Source organism: Pseudopodoces humilis, chromosome 2, assembly GCF_049639895.1.
Source record: "Pseudopodoces humilis isolate 2021_Gansu_Grassland_sample_001 chromosome 2, ASM4963989v1, whole genome shotgun sequence".
Taxonomy (NCBI): Eukaryota; Metazoa; Chordata; class Aves; order Passeriformes; family Paridae; genus Pseudopodoces; species Pseudopodoces humilis.
The window spans coordinates 19870823-19883784 of NC_142201.1; the positions used below are offsets into that span (position 1 = coordinate 19870823).

Genomic DNA, 12962 nt, shown 5'->3' on the forward strand with positions numbered 1-12962 from the left:
TTATAAGTTGTACCCCTCTTGAATTACAGTCTTACTTAGATTACTAATGCTCAGCACCACCAAAAATATTCCCATTCATTTCTCCAGCTTTTACAAACATGATAACATGACTTGTGTTTAAATATAAGTGTCACCGTTTTACTTTTTATTATGAATATCATATGTTTGGCAAGCTGTCTGACCTTCCTTACAATGATGAATGCTGCAGCAAACAATTTGCTGTATCTTTAAAGAAATGGCCAATTCAATTACATTATGCCAGAAGCTTTCAAATCCCTCTCTGCCAAATGTCTTTGCTGTATCCTGCCACAGACAGCCCATTTGTATTCCAGCACAGTAGGACACTTGTTTTGTTGAAGCACACAGCTCTAGTTAGGTACTATCAACAGAGCAGTATTTCAGCTCTCCAGCTCTGTGCTCCTTCCACCCCCTCTACCCTCGGTTATCAGGATTTTCAATTTTACTGACCAAACGTGTACGCATTACTAATTATGTGCATGAAATGCAGTAGATATCGACTGCTACAACAAAATACATTAGTGACCAATTACAGGAGCTCTTGGCAGCAATGGTTATCATTCTAGTGGATTTAATCATTGCACTTAAAGTGAAGCTTGAGATTCCCTTTGAGATTACACCACTAATTGCTTCTGTTTTGCCAGTTACTGCATGAGCTGTTTGCAAAAAGGATCACTTAATATGCCTTCTAAATATGGGAAAGCAGCAAACAGATGAAGCCTCCTGTAATGAATGTCCCCCCCCAGTAAAACCAGAGTGTCAATTTATTCATACCACAGTGCTCCTCTCCGAACCATATCCCCCCATCACCTCCTCTTCCCTCTCATTTCTTGTTATTTGGGCAGACAGCAGCAATACAGCTGCACTGCTATTCATGGGAATCGTGCCACACACTATCATTTATTTATATAGATACTGAGAATATTACACTGCAAAAATAAAAAAAAAAAGCTTCCCCCTCTCTTCTGTGTTTGCAGAGAGGATACTACTTATTATTAAGATTATGACAGAATGTTTAAATGGTCTCAGACCATAAAAGAAAAAGGAAAAAAACCCTCAACCTAGGCCAAGTACATGACTTATTACACGTCCAATACCATCCTAATAGGCTTCCACTCTCCAGGAATTCCTAAAAACAAACACTCCCCCTCCCAAGGAATTTGTAATATAATATATTGTTCTTTAAAAGCCCACATCTACTTCCAGGTCATCAGTAGTGATGAATTATCTGATTTACAGCCTCATAAAGCAAAAGTGTCTATATATTTTAATGCTGAGGCCAACCACAGGACTTTGGTACCTTTCAAATGTAATATATGTGATATACAACTTTCCAAACACCAAGAAAAGCTTCAGGTGAAACAAAGAGATGTAATTGTAATCAACATTTTAGGTCTGATCAAAATAAGTGGTCTTTCAAAGACAAAAAGAATGGGGAAGGATTACAACTACAGTTTTGTTAGTTGAGAACAAGCTATTTTAATCAATAAAATTGTTTAAATAAATTTGTTTGGCTCTTTTTCATTAAAATTCTCAGCTTCTAAAGCTTTCCATTATTCAAACACCACTTTGTGAACAAAGAAACACTCTCAAAAATATAAAGAAACCCCAACAATCTCCAAAAAAATTTTCTCAGGAGATTAGAAAAGCTCCTATATTTGTCTCAACAAATATCAACATTTTTAGGATTTCAACAGATGCTAGGTTGATAAAACTTTAATTAGAAACTTAATTGATCTCTGTGAAAGAGATACTGTAGAGAAAGAGTTTTAAATCCCCAGAGACTTCTACACTCTAAACAGTAGAGCATATGACATCTTTAAAAGCTGACAGAAACCATACACTGTGATTTACAAAAATAATAGCAATCTCTGCAAAATTAACTGCTAAAAGAATTTGAAAAGCTTCATCCTATGGTATCAACAGGCTACAGCAACAGTACCAGCTGGCTTCACTTCAGCCTCTAAATACAGCACGGACTAATACCTACCAATCCCTGGGAAAGAACAAAACGCAGCAGAATGAGAGTTACATCACAGATTTATCTTGCTTCACACCCAGATGTAGATTTGCACAAAACCCGCTGATCTTTCCATAACAGCAGGCACAAAAACTGCTACACACAGGATCCTCTCAAAACCAAGGCCAGTTCATTTTCATGCTTAATGGAGAAAATGTTGCCCCAAGGCACTCAATTTCAAGTCTGAATGAAAAAATCTGTAGGTGATGCGGTAACTACAGTAACTGGCAAATAAACTGGGTAAAACACCTAGAGATCAATCCTATATTCATGAAGGAACACACTACACAATTCAACTGGATTATCCCCATTTCTTAGTTCACCAGTTCTTGAATTCTACCTTATTAGATAACAATTAAGGACAATTTTCAAGTACAAAGTAACATAACACTGACACGGTATCTTTGTCACTGTACCTACAGGTTCTCCAGTCCAGCAGAATGACTGCCTTTCTTTTGTACAGGCAGGCTCCTGTCTCATGTACACAGGCACAAAATCTAAATTACAATTCCAAGAAGACTACAATTGTATCTGGAATACCTAGTGCTGCCTTTCAAATGAGAAAACAGGAACAAATCAGGAGAAGAAAATATTCTCAAAATGAACAGCTGAGCTTATGTAGCACCCAAAATACCAAAGGTTGGGAAATAGCTGCCTTTCATCACTGTCAAAAGCAATAGCTAAAATATGCAGAGTAGGACTGATAACATAGGAAATAAATGAAAACATTTGCTTCATGTTAGTATAGAAGTTAAAAGAAACAAGGCAAAAACCTCTCTCAAAGGTCTCTGCTGGATTTAAAACAGAGCTGTTGAGCCAACTGTGATTTCAAAACATGCCACTATCATTTAGAGAACACTGAACTTCTCTTCTTTAACAAACCTTATACCTGTTTGCTAGTCCAGACACCTGATTCCTAAAACCATGCACAGCAAGTGCAAGACAAGGAACCAGAACTTCAATGAGAACCGGTAATGCACAGGAAAGCAACCAGTTCCTTATAATACAGTCTCAGGCATTATTTGTAATTCAGTACCTAACTTACAAAGCAAAGAATGATAATGCTAAATGCTACCATTTCTTAATGAACTAAAAGTCTTATTTGTGTATAGCTCACAAAGCCTGGCAGATTTTTAGGTTACATGTTTAATTCTCTTTAATATTGAAAGCAATGAGTGATATTTTTGTCTACTACTCTACTGCAGGGATAAACACAGTAAATACTCCAGCAAAATGAAATACACTTTTTTATGCAGTGATGTGATTGATATCAATTTATAAGTTCATGTGTTAAGTACAAGAATATGAATAAACCACAGCACAGATTTGGAATGAACAGCACTCGTAACAAGTTTAGATCAGATTAAATTCAGATACTTTCAGCTGATAAGTCTTGTTTTCAAACTTTAATGTAGATACCAGTAAGGATATTCAGCTTAGTAAAGCTTTCTAAAACCAAAGATAAATCTCTGAGCATGAGAAATGCCAGCAGGAAGAAAGGCTCCAGCTCTAGCAATTGTTTCAGAAAACTCAATTAACTTGCCCATTTTTAAAAATATGTTACCAGCAGAAAGAAGTTTCATGCTATAAAAAATTTATCTGCTCATTAATATTACAGACATTTAATATATTAATATGTATGACTAAATAAATGCATTAAATAATAAGTTACGCATCAACATGATTTTTCAATATGTAAAATAATTTTTTGCAACCAGAATAATGCTTTGGTTGCCAGGGAAGAAAGCTATGTGCATAAATGGAAAATACTCTTCCTGCCTTTCAGAAAACTGTGTACCTGGGTTTGGGACTGGGGGCCTCCAGATGACAAAGAATGCCCCATCCAAGCTGGTGAAGAAATGTTGTCCCTGTCCTGTTTTAGTGAAAGCAAACCCCAACCAAGACAACAGTTTTTGTCTTAAAAAAAACCCCAAAAAACTCCTCATGAAATGAGCATTCATCCTTTCCAATACAACCTTCCATGAGGTCATTTTCTCAGCCTTCACCCTCTGATAACCTCATATTTAACCTGGCCTGACCTACAGTTCTGCTGAGTCTCAGCGCCTTACTGTGATTACAAACCAGCAAGATCAAGTTAAGCTTTAAGAAACTCAGACATTAGTCTGAAGATAAATAACTGAAAAGGCAATATATCAAAATACCAAGAAATCCTGCCTATAAGCTATGTTTCATTCTATGGAGACTTCAAGGGTAGCAATAAAAAGAAATGTACTGCAAGGCACTGAAGGCTCTACACCACATTCCCTCCCTTGCAGGTAGGTCTACTACTTCTGGTCTTTGTCAATCCAAAAGCCAAAGTACTGTCTAAAGTTACAACTTCAATTAGGCATGGAGATGCTGAAAAATATTTCACAGTTTTAACATTTTGTAAAGCTGATTTTCACTAAGTATTCACTTACTCAGGTGCAAGGTCAGTCAAGGTCCCCAGTTTCCCACAGATTTTCCCTTCAGGCCAGTTTTATCCTTAGGTACCTGAGCAGAATAAAAAATAAAATAAATAAATACATAAATTTACATTACTCCTCATAAATTCATCTCTTAATAATTACATCAACTTCTATGGCCCCAATTTAAAAATTCATCTCTTCAGCTTTTCTCACAGGATTATTTCTCATCAATACAGTTAACCAGAAGCAAACTCAAAGCTGTTTTCCCCTTGTAAAAAACCTGGGTTTTATCTGACCAGCACATATATATATATATATATATATATGTTTAGATTTACCATGGCCCGAAGTGAAAGAGCTTTCTGTCAGAAAACTCATGTACATTCAACCTAATACACGGTGGGACTGCATGATTTAAGTATCTTTCATCACTTGTTTTAAGGAGTACAAACAGAGAGCACACAGTTAAGCCTTTGTTAGCTACATATTTAAGCTACCTTAAAGCTGTTAACATGTGACAAGCAAATCCTACATATTCAATTACTGCTTTAAAAATTGAAAGAAGGTTCATGTACAGGTGCACTGTCACTTAGTTAAGGAGCATAAAAAATAGAGTTGTTCTTTCTCCTGGCACTAGTATGAATTAAAGAAACATTTTCAAAATGTGCCATTCAACCATATGGAACCAATTTTTGCAGACATATGGAGCTCCAATTAAATAAGTGTGGCTTTGCTGACACAAAAGTCCACCTGCACGTATTCAAATTTTCCAGAATTAGACCATCTAATTTAGAGCAGTCCATTTAACAGTAAGAGAGTAGAAAAGCAATGTATTTGATATGACACAACCTCTGTAACAACTCTCCTTAAACAGCAATTACAGCCTTACTTTTGACCGTGGTCAGGATATAATCAGATAAGATTGAATTTGTTCCCCTAAAACCCAGCTCCTATTACATCAGATCAAAAGAAAATAATTTTTCGTCTTCTCCATCATGCAAGTAAGTATATAATTGGGAAATTAAGCAAGGTACAATTTTTCGAAGAAGATTTTACCAGAAGTCAACGGAAATTAAAAAACTGACTGTAACCATCCTTCCTAGATTTACCTAGTTTTTTAACATGTGTTTTCCCAGAATAAATGTATGGCAAGCATGCCATTTAAAGAAATAGACGTCAGCAAGCTGTATACAAACATCAACATCCTAAAAAAATCCTAATATAAGATAGGTATCCAATGACATGGAAACTAAATTCTTCAGAAGTTGGACTTTTTTTTTCCCTTTTTGTTTTTCCCCCAAGGATTTGCAGTTAATTGGGCACTACCCTTGTTGAAATCTAGTTTGACTGACTTTGTATTAGGTGATAATGCACATTTTTCTTTCCACACGGCCCCAACCTCATTCAGTGAATACAGTAGCTAGAAGAGAGTAGTGAAACTCTACCCAGTGGCTGCATTCCATATGGTCACAGTACTCTGAGGACAGAAACGCCCATTCTTGGACAGAGCTCCTCTGTGGTGCTGTCAGGTCACAACAGACCCCTGCCAGGGGCATCGTATGATCCCAGAGGCAAGACAACTTCAGAATCAGGAGCATTACAAACTTTAGTGTTCAATCAGGTTCCTAAAACTCATTTTTCAGAGTATTTATCTTTCTTTAATAACTTAACTTATTTCCTGGAGAAGCTGTATCCACCTAGTTTCCTAGTTAAGGTGACACACGCCTCCCCTCACTTGTGAGCTGCCCCATTCACTATCTGTCTTAGGGTTTCTACAACAAATAAAAGCTCATTTCCAGAGGCCTATCCTTCTTTGCTGTAGTCTTCATACACATCTGTTCCACCTGGAAAGACCATACAATTCTGCGATCAGAGAATTTAAAACTGTATCATAATGTAAATGTCCATGGGAGCTCAGTTAATATATTTTAGATAATCTTAATTCTGCACCCTCCCAGCTTTGCAGGACTTGCTCTTTGTAGCTCTTTATTCAAGGCAGCTTTCTGAGCTTGTTTTTTTTGAAACAGTAGCCATTGAAATGGGGATGGTCCATCTTGCTCAATACAGATACTTGGTCTCCCTCAAAACTTCACCACTTCTCATCCAAGCCTTCTTATTACCAGTCCTGGGGATGCATGCTACTGTCCCCATCCACTCTTGTCTTTAGGCTGTTTCCTATTTGGGATCCCTGGACTGCCTCCCTGTCCCTTTTCAGTGACCACTTCATTCTCAACAACTTCATTACACAGTATTGCACGATTGCTGCCACCCCACAACCAGAGTCCCATCAGCCTCCAGCTCTCCCATACTAGCTGCATTCTTTTTCATCTCTCAGCTTTCTGCACCCTTCACAGATCTGTTAGTTTTTCCATATTGCTTTGCACCTTCCAGTGTTTTTCCTATTTCTTTACTCCCCCACTCATTTCCCGTGGTTCCCTCTTGCCCTTGCAGGTTCCAAATTTCTTCTCAACAACTAACTGCATGTGTTTTCCTGATTCCTACGCAATCTTTGTGATTAGCATGCCACAGCCACGGCTGCTACGCCTTGTGCAGAACTCACATCTAATGATGGGTGTTAAAGAGATCTGTACAAGAGCTAATGAGCAGGGACACATAATTTCAGGATCCCAGAAGAACTGGGGCAGAAGAAAAGCCAAACCAGCAGTGCAGAAATAGAATTTTAGGCATTTAAATACCTCACTACAGACATCTATATATTTAGATGTCAAGGCAGCTGTGTGAAGGCTTTGTGGACTGTTGCTACTTCTGTCTTGCTGTTATATTAACACCATCCACTCTTTTAAATTTAAAAACAAAATCCTTCTACAATCAACCAAAATAAAGTCACTTAGGGTCTAAGTCTCAACCTAAACTTGATCTACATCTCAGTTAACAGCAAGTTATTTACACTTTTTAAAATCATTTTTTCCAAAGATAAAACAGCCCTTCATTCAGTCAAATATATTAAGTGCAGTGGGGGAGGGAAAAGGGGTTTTAATTAAAAACAGGGTTTTCTTAGCACTATTTACCAAGGATAAGTGTTCTTACCTTTATTCTACAGAATAAAGTAGATTATAACATACCTTGTAGCATACCTTCATCTACTTTTGCCAGAAAGTAAGAGCTAACCAAAGACATCTTCCTATTCTGTTTCAAACTTCCCTGCCTTTGGTGATTGGGTGGGTTAAGAGTGCTTAGGCTGAATTTAAGTTGATTCTATAAAATCACAGAATACCAGATTGGAAGTGACCTCGTGAATCACCTGATCCAACTTTCCATGGCAAAAGCACAGGCTAGGTAAGAAGGCCCAGCACCCTGTCCAGGCAAAGCTTAGGAGTGTCCAACGCCGAGGAATCCACAGCTTCCCTGGGGGTATTCCAACAGCAACAACAATTTCACAATTGTTTCCATTGTGAAAATTTTTCCTCTTGTGTTCAGTCAGCATCCCAACAAGAGCAACTTTTAACCATTACCCTTCACCTTTTCCATAGGACTCCTTGTAAAAAGGGAGTCTCCACTGTCTTTGTAGCCAATAAGCCTTCTTTGCACAAGAGGGGACAAACTCCATTCTCTCAGCCTTTCCTCACATGGCAGGTTCCCAGTCCTTTGATCATCTTTGTGGCTCTTCCCTGGACCCTCTCCAGGCTATCCATACATTTCTGCACAGTGGGGACCAAAAGTGAGCACAGCAGTGCCGGTGTGGCCTGGCAAGCACTGAGTAGAGTGGGACAAGGACTTTTAACTCAACTCTGTGGGGGATTCCCCCGTTGATGCAGCCCAGCATCCCGCTGCCTTTCCCTGCCACAGCAGCACACTCTTACATGGAACTCGCTGTCCACCAGAACACCCATGTCCCTTTCCATGGAGCTGCTTCCCGTGTGGGTAGATGCCAGCCTGGGCTGCACTCCTGGATTACAGACAGATCCCTCCTATGCTACTATTGCATTACTGCTACTGTGGCCATTTAATAAGAGTGTACTTTAACTAATGAGCAGAGATAAATGATTCAGTGCTAGAAGTTTTCTGCTGAAATTTCTATTACATCTTGATTCTCTCAATATTCAATCTAAAAAGAAAAAATATCTCCTCGTTTTAACTGAAAAAACTCCTGTAGAATAGTTACTTTTTTATACTTAAATAGTGAATTATCAAAAATATTTAGGTACACTACAACATAATCTTCCAACAACCTTTTTGTGTGTCCAACATATAAAAATTAAATATAAATGCAATATCATTAATGAACACAGTATTTACAAATAAAACTCTTTCCTCTGTTGAGCCACACTGAGTTAAGTACACTTTAATGCTGAAAGTGGTATCTAATTATCTTTATTTGATCCCAAATGCAACAGGGAAATCAAAAACATTCAAAATACTTGGATCTTGCTGATAAGCACTCAACATTGAAAGGTATGTGTTACGATAATGTAAGATGGTATTTATTCTTATTTCTTCTGAAGAGGTCTCAAACAGTCACACGAATATATTTAATTCATACAACTGCTTGTTCTTCAACTTCTTGTATTTCCTGCAGGTGTTGAGGGCAGGAAGAGATTTAGCTATCCTGACTCCCATCCCCAGTATTGCCCTGACCCAGGAAATTCACCACTCTCACTCCCCATGGAGAAAGGACGACAGTCAACATGAATCATGCTCTGGGAACTGGGCTTCAAAACCTAACTAATGCAATGACTACAACTCATACAGAAGCCAATTATCACTTGTGATCTGAGGCATTACTCCAAAGATGGCACGCTGAGTATCCTATTAATCAGTATATTCAAATGGGTTTGCTAGCTAGGATAACAGGAAATTAATAACATAGCTATTAGTAGATTGATTCAAAATTAAATAAAGAACAAAAAAAAACAACACATACACACATGAAACCCCTCAAAATACAAAAATTTGATCACTGGTAAACTTATCAAAAAGCCATAGAACAACTGTAAGTATTTGCCACCTTTTACTTTAGGAAATATTTCTACTGATTTTTTTTTTTCCCTTCCTCACAAGTTCCTGGCATCCCTTGTACCACAATGTTTATATTCTAGTTTCCATCACCAGTGACATGAAAAATACACTTAGTTCACCCACACATATGTCCTTGCCAGAATAGTCAAGAGAATCATTTACAAATGAAGATATATCATTTTTCCCCCAAAAACACAAGTATGAAGACAAGAACCACTCCTTTCCCCACCTTGTCACAATCAAAAGTGCCTGTGCCTCCCCAAAGCCTGCAAGAAGAAGGAAAATAATGATTCTTACCATCTAATGGTTTCCTGACATGGGAAATTTATCAGTGTAATGGTGATGGAATCACACAATGAACTAGTTTAAATCTTCCATGAAAGGGTCTGGTGGGGAGGGTTTGGCAATAAAAAGGTTTTTTGCTTAACAATCTTCATCCTAAAGAATCCCAGCTCACCTCAGAACATCTCTCTTTCTAGAACAAGTGTATTTTAGCATCATCACTATAGCTGTTATAGTCTGGCTGGTGCTAGTTAACTTGGTCACACAGGTAAGTCCTAAAACACTCCAGCAAACAAATGATCTGGGATTATACTTTATACAGCCTAAAGCCAATATAGTTAACATTTCTTTGATTCTTGAGTTTCACACTCCAGAGAGCTGAGGGAGAGAGGAGGTGTTGATACTTTCAGGAACCATTAATTACAGGAATTCCTTGTGAAGGATATTGCTAGAAAGTAACAGAGATGTTTAAATATAAACAGTGCAGTTGCTGTCACACAATTGCTCATGAAAGGTTTCAGTGCATTCTTCCACCCAGATTGATGATCTGCAAGGTATGGAAAAGGAAAGAAATTTACCACATTTTAAATCCCTTCAATTAAAACATAACCCCTAGAATATTTTTTGTGTTTGATCTCAAAGTAAGTTATAAGTCAGACCCATTTTAATAGTTTAGCGTAAATGTTATGGTCAGAATTTTTGAAAGATTTGCTACTACATTTAGTCAGCTAAGTAGAAGTACAATCTTCTGAACTCAGTTCATTTTTGAAAGAGAATTCATCCTGAAAGAGAGCTACTGTTTTTTTATGGTAAAAAATATAAGTGACATTCAACTGGCATTAATTATAACATTAATGATCTACTCAAAGTTACTTGTCTCCTTTTGAAATATGTGTAAAACCTCATGGCAAGTTACTAGTAGAAGCAGGAACAATACCCTGCTTTACTAGTTCTCTTCCTTGAGCACGCACCACTGCCTAACAAGGTATGTTACAAATATCCAGGCTTACATTATAGCAATTCCCTAAGATTATTTTTTTTTCATGACAATAGCCATATAAAGCATAGAGCCTTTTCACAGCCAATTGAATGTTTGGTTGTGGCCTGAGCCTATCAACACCAGGAAGTTATGTCCTACTTTTTTATCCGGCCCTCCAATTAGACATTGAAAAGTAACTTTAAATCCTGTCTGGAATAAAATCTAGAAAGCTGTAGCCCATCCTTTATCAGCCACTATTTCACTTATTAATTGAAGAAAAGCACTTCCTCCCATTGCACTCTTACCAGGAAGCAGCTATGCCATGAATATGTTATAAACACTATGCCCCTCTCAGGCTGCACAACTTTCTGAAAAAAAAACAAGACAACCTAATGGAAGCACTTCTTTTTATCATTCTTTGCTTCCTGCCCACATTCTGTTTACTTAATTCAATATCAAATTTAGAGCTTTTGAAACAATTTCATATCTCATTTTGCTTCTGTAGTTTCCCCCCTGAAGCTGAGGTCATTTATGATATGCTGAATTCCCTGAAAGTCTACTTTCTCACAGAAATGCCAAAAATGCAAAGGCAGAGTGATAACCAAACTGCAAGACATCACTTATTGAGAACAGTTCTCCTGGGCTACAGGAGGTAACAGATGACTGAGAAACTTCTCTGCACCAAACAGTACAGTGTGAGTAGCAGAAAGAATGCTACACCCGCTCTGGATCACCAACCCAGCATTTCACTGTGCCTCAGCACAGTTCAGGGACACGGGATGATCCTTTCGGGACGAATGCGCCACTGCAGGCAACCACACGATGAATGTTCAGTTCTGCAGTTTCCATTGTGTATCTGCTCCACGTGTCCTAAACCCCACAAAATGCTTCTCAATACCCTACACAGAGGGCAAAACAGCTACAAGGAAAGGCTACAATTATACTACAGATTTACAACTTGCTATTTTCTATGTCTTTGCGAGGGTGGCTGCATGTTTTTAGTAATTGTTATGTAGCAACTTCTCCTTAATGATCAGGATAAGTAGACTGTGTTTAACATAACAGAAAAGGAACAAAAATATCTATTGTATGTTCTCTTTCCTGAGGGACCCATTCATTTCTGACCCCAGATCTAGTATTCGGTTCCATGATGAATGTTAGAAGGTGGGGGCTTGAGCAAGGGGCAAGTAAAGTATGTTATTAAACGGTTTGGAAGAACAGCAGAAAAAGCATGCTCCTCTTATCCACCAGCAATCACTGGAAATACTGAAGTATGTTGTTAGTGCCAAATAAATATAATCAAAACAAGCAATTTCAGTCTCCCTTCAGACCCCTTGGAGACCTCAATACTTCAAATCCAAATACTCATCTCATAACTTTCTACTGTCATTCCAGAATAAATCTCCTGTGCAGCTTATTAAACTCTCTTTGCACCTGCTCCAATCTAAGTCCATCTTTTTGCTCACTGCAAAGGAGGATCATCGGACACAATGAGGTCTCAGGAAAGCTTTACGAAATGCTATTAGCATTTCTCTCTCTCTCTCTCTCTCTCTCTCCAAAAAGATCATGTCTAATGCATTGCAGAAGCACATTAGACCCTTTCACAGCAACATCACACTGGTGGCTTAGAGCCATCTTAGTGGCATTATCACAGCACTTTACCTAATCCAGACTACTACAACCATTAAAGCATCTACACAACTTCCTATGATCTTAACAGATGTTCTTCTCATTTTAGACATTTGCATATTGAGATAAGTGTGACCTGTCTGCAACAAGGCACTGAGGGTTTGCAGAGCTGAATTAGCAGCTGAGACATTCAGATTCTTAATCATAAATATAAACCTCTGAACTGCAGCAGAAAGCAGATGAACTATACAGGGCACAATAACAAGCACTCCTGTTACTCCACACCAAATGCCTGTGCCCGCACTCAGAAGTCACTTCTAAATGGATGGTTCTACATGGCCACTTGTCTACCCTGTAACCACATCATCCTGCTGAGGAGCCACACAGAAGATACCCAGAAAGGCCAAACCTCCACCCACTTTGTCTCTACATCCTCAGCCAGCACCAAAAGTGCCTTTTTGTGGCAATTCCATCCAGACAAGTCACTAGTGCTAGGCCACCTCCTCTCACACATTCTTGCTCTTAGCTGCCAGAGCAAAAGCTGCTCAGTGATAACCACTTCTACAGAAGCTCACATCAACACTGATATATTCTACTGAAAAATGTTTTCAGGATTCTGAGTTTATAATTCAAATGTTCTTTTTGTTCA

At 38.2% G+C, this 12962-nt stretch overlaps 1 protein-coding gene across 3 annotated transcripts in view; it reads right to left on the reverse strand.

Annotated features, from left to right (window-relative positions):
- TBL1X (transducin beta like 1 X-linked) overlaps nt 1–12962 on the reverse strand; it is a 192724-nt gene that overhangs the window by 133426 nt on the left and 46336 nt on the right. For all 3 annotated transcript variants that reach the window (XM_014250990.2, XM_005516617.3, XM_088051657.1), the window contains exon 2: nt 4459–4531. The gene's annotated coding sequence lies outside the window, so the exon portion shown is untranslated. The remainder of the gene's footprint in view (nt 1–4458; nt 4532–12962) is intronic.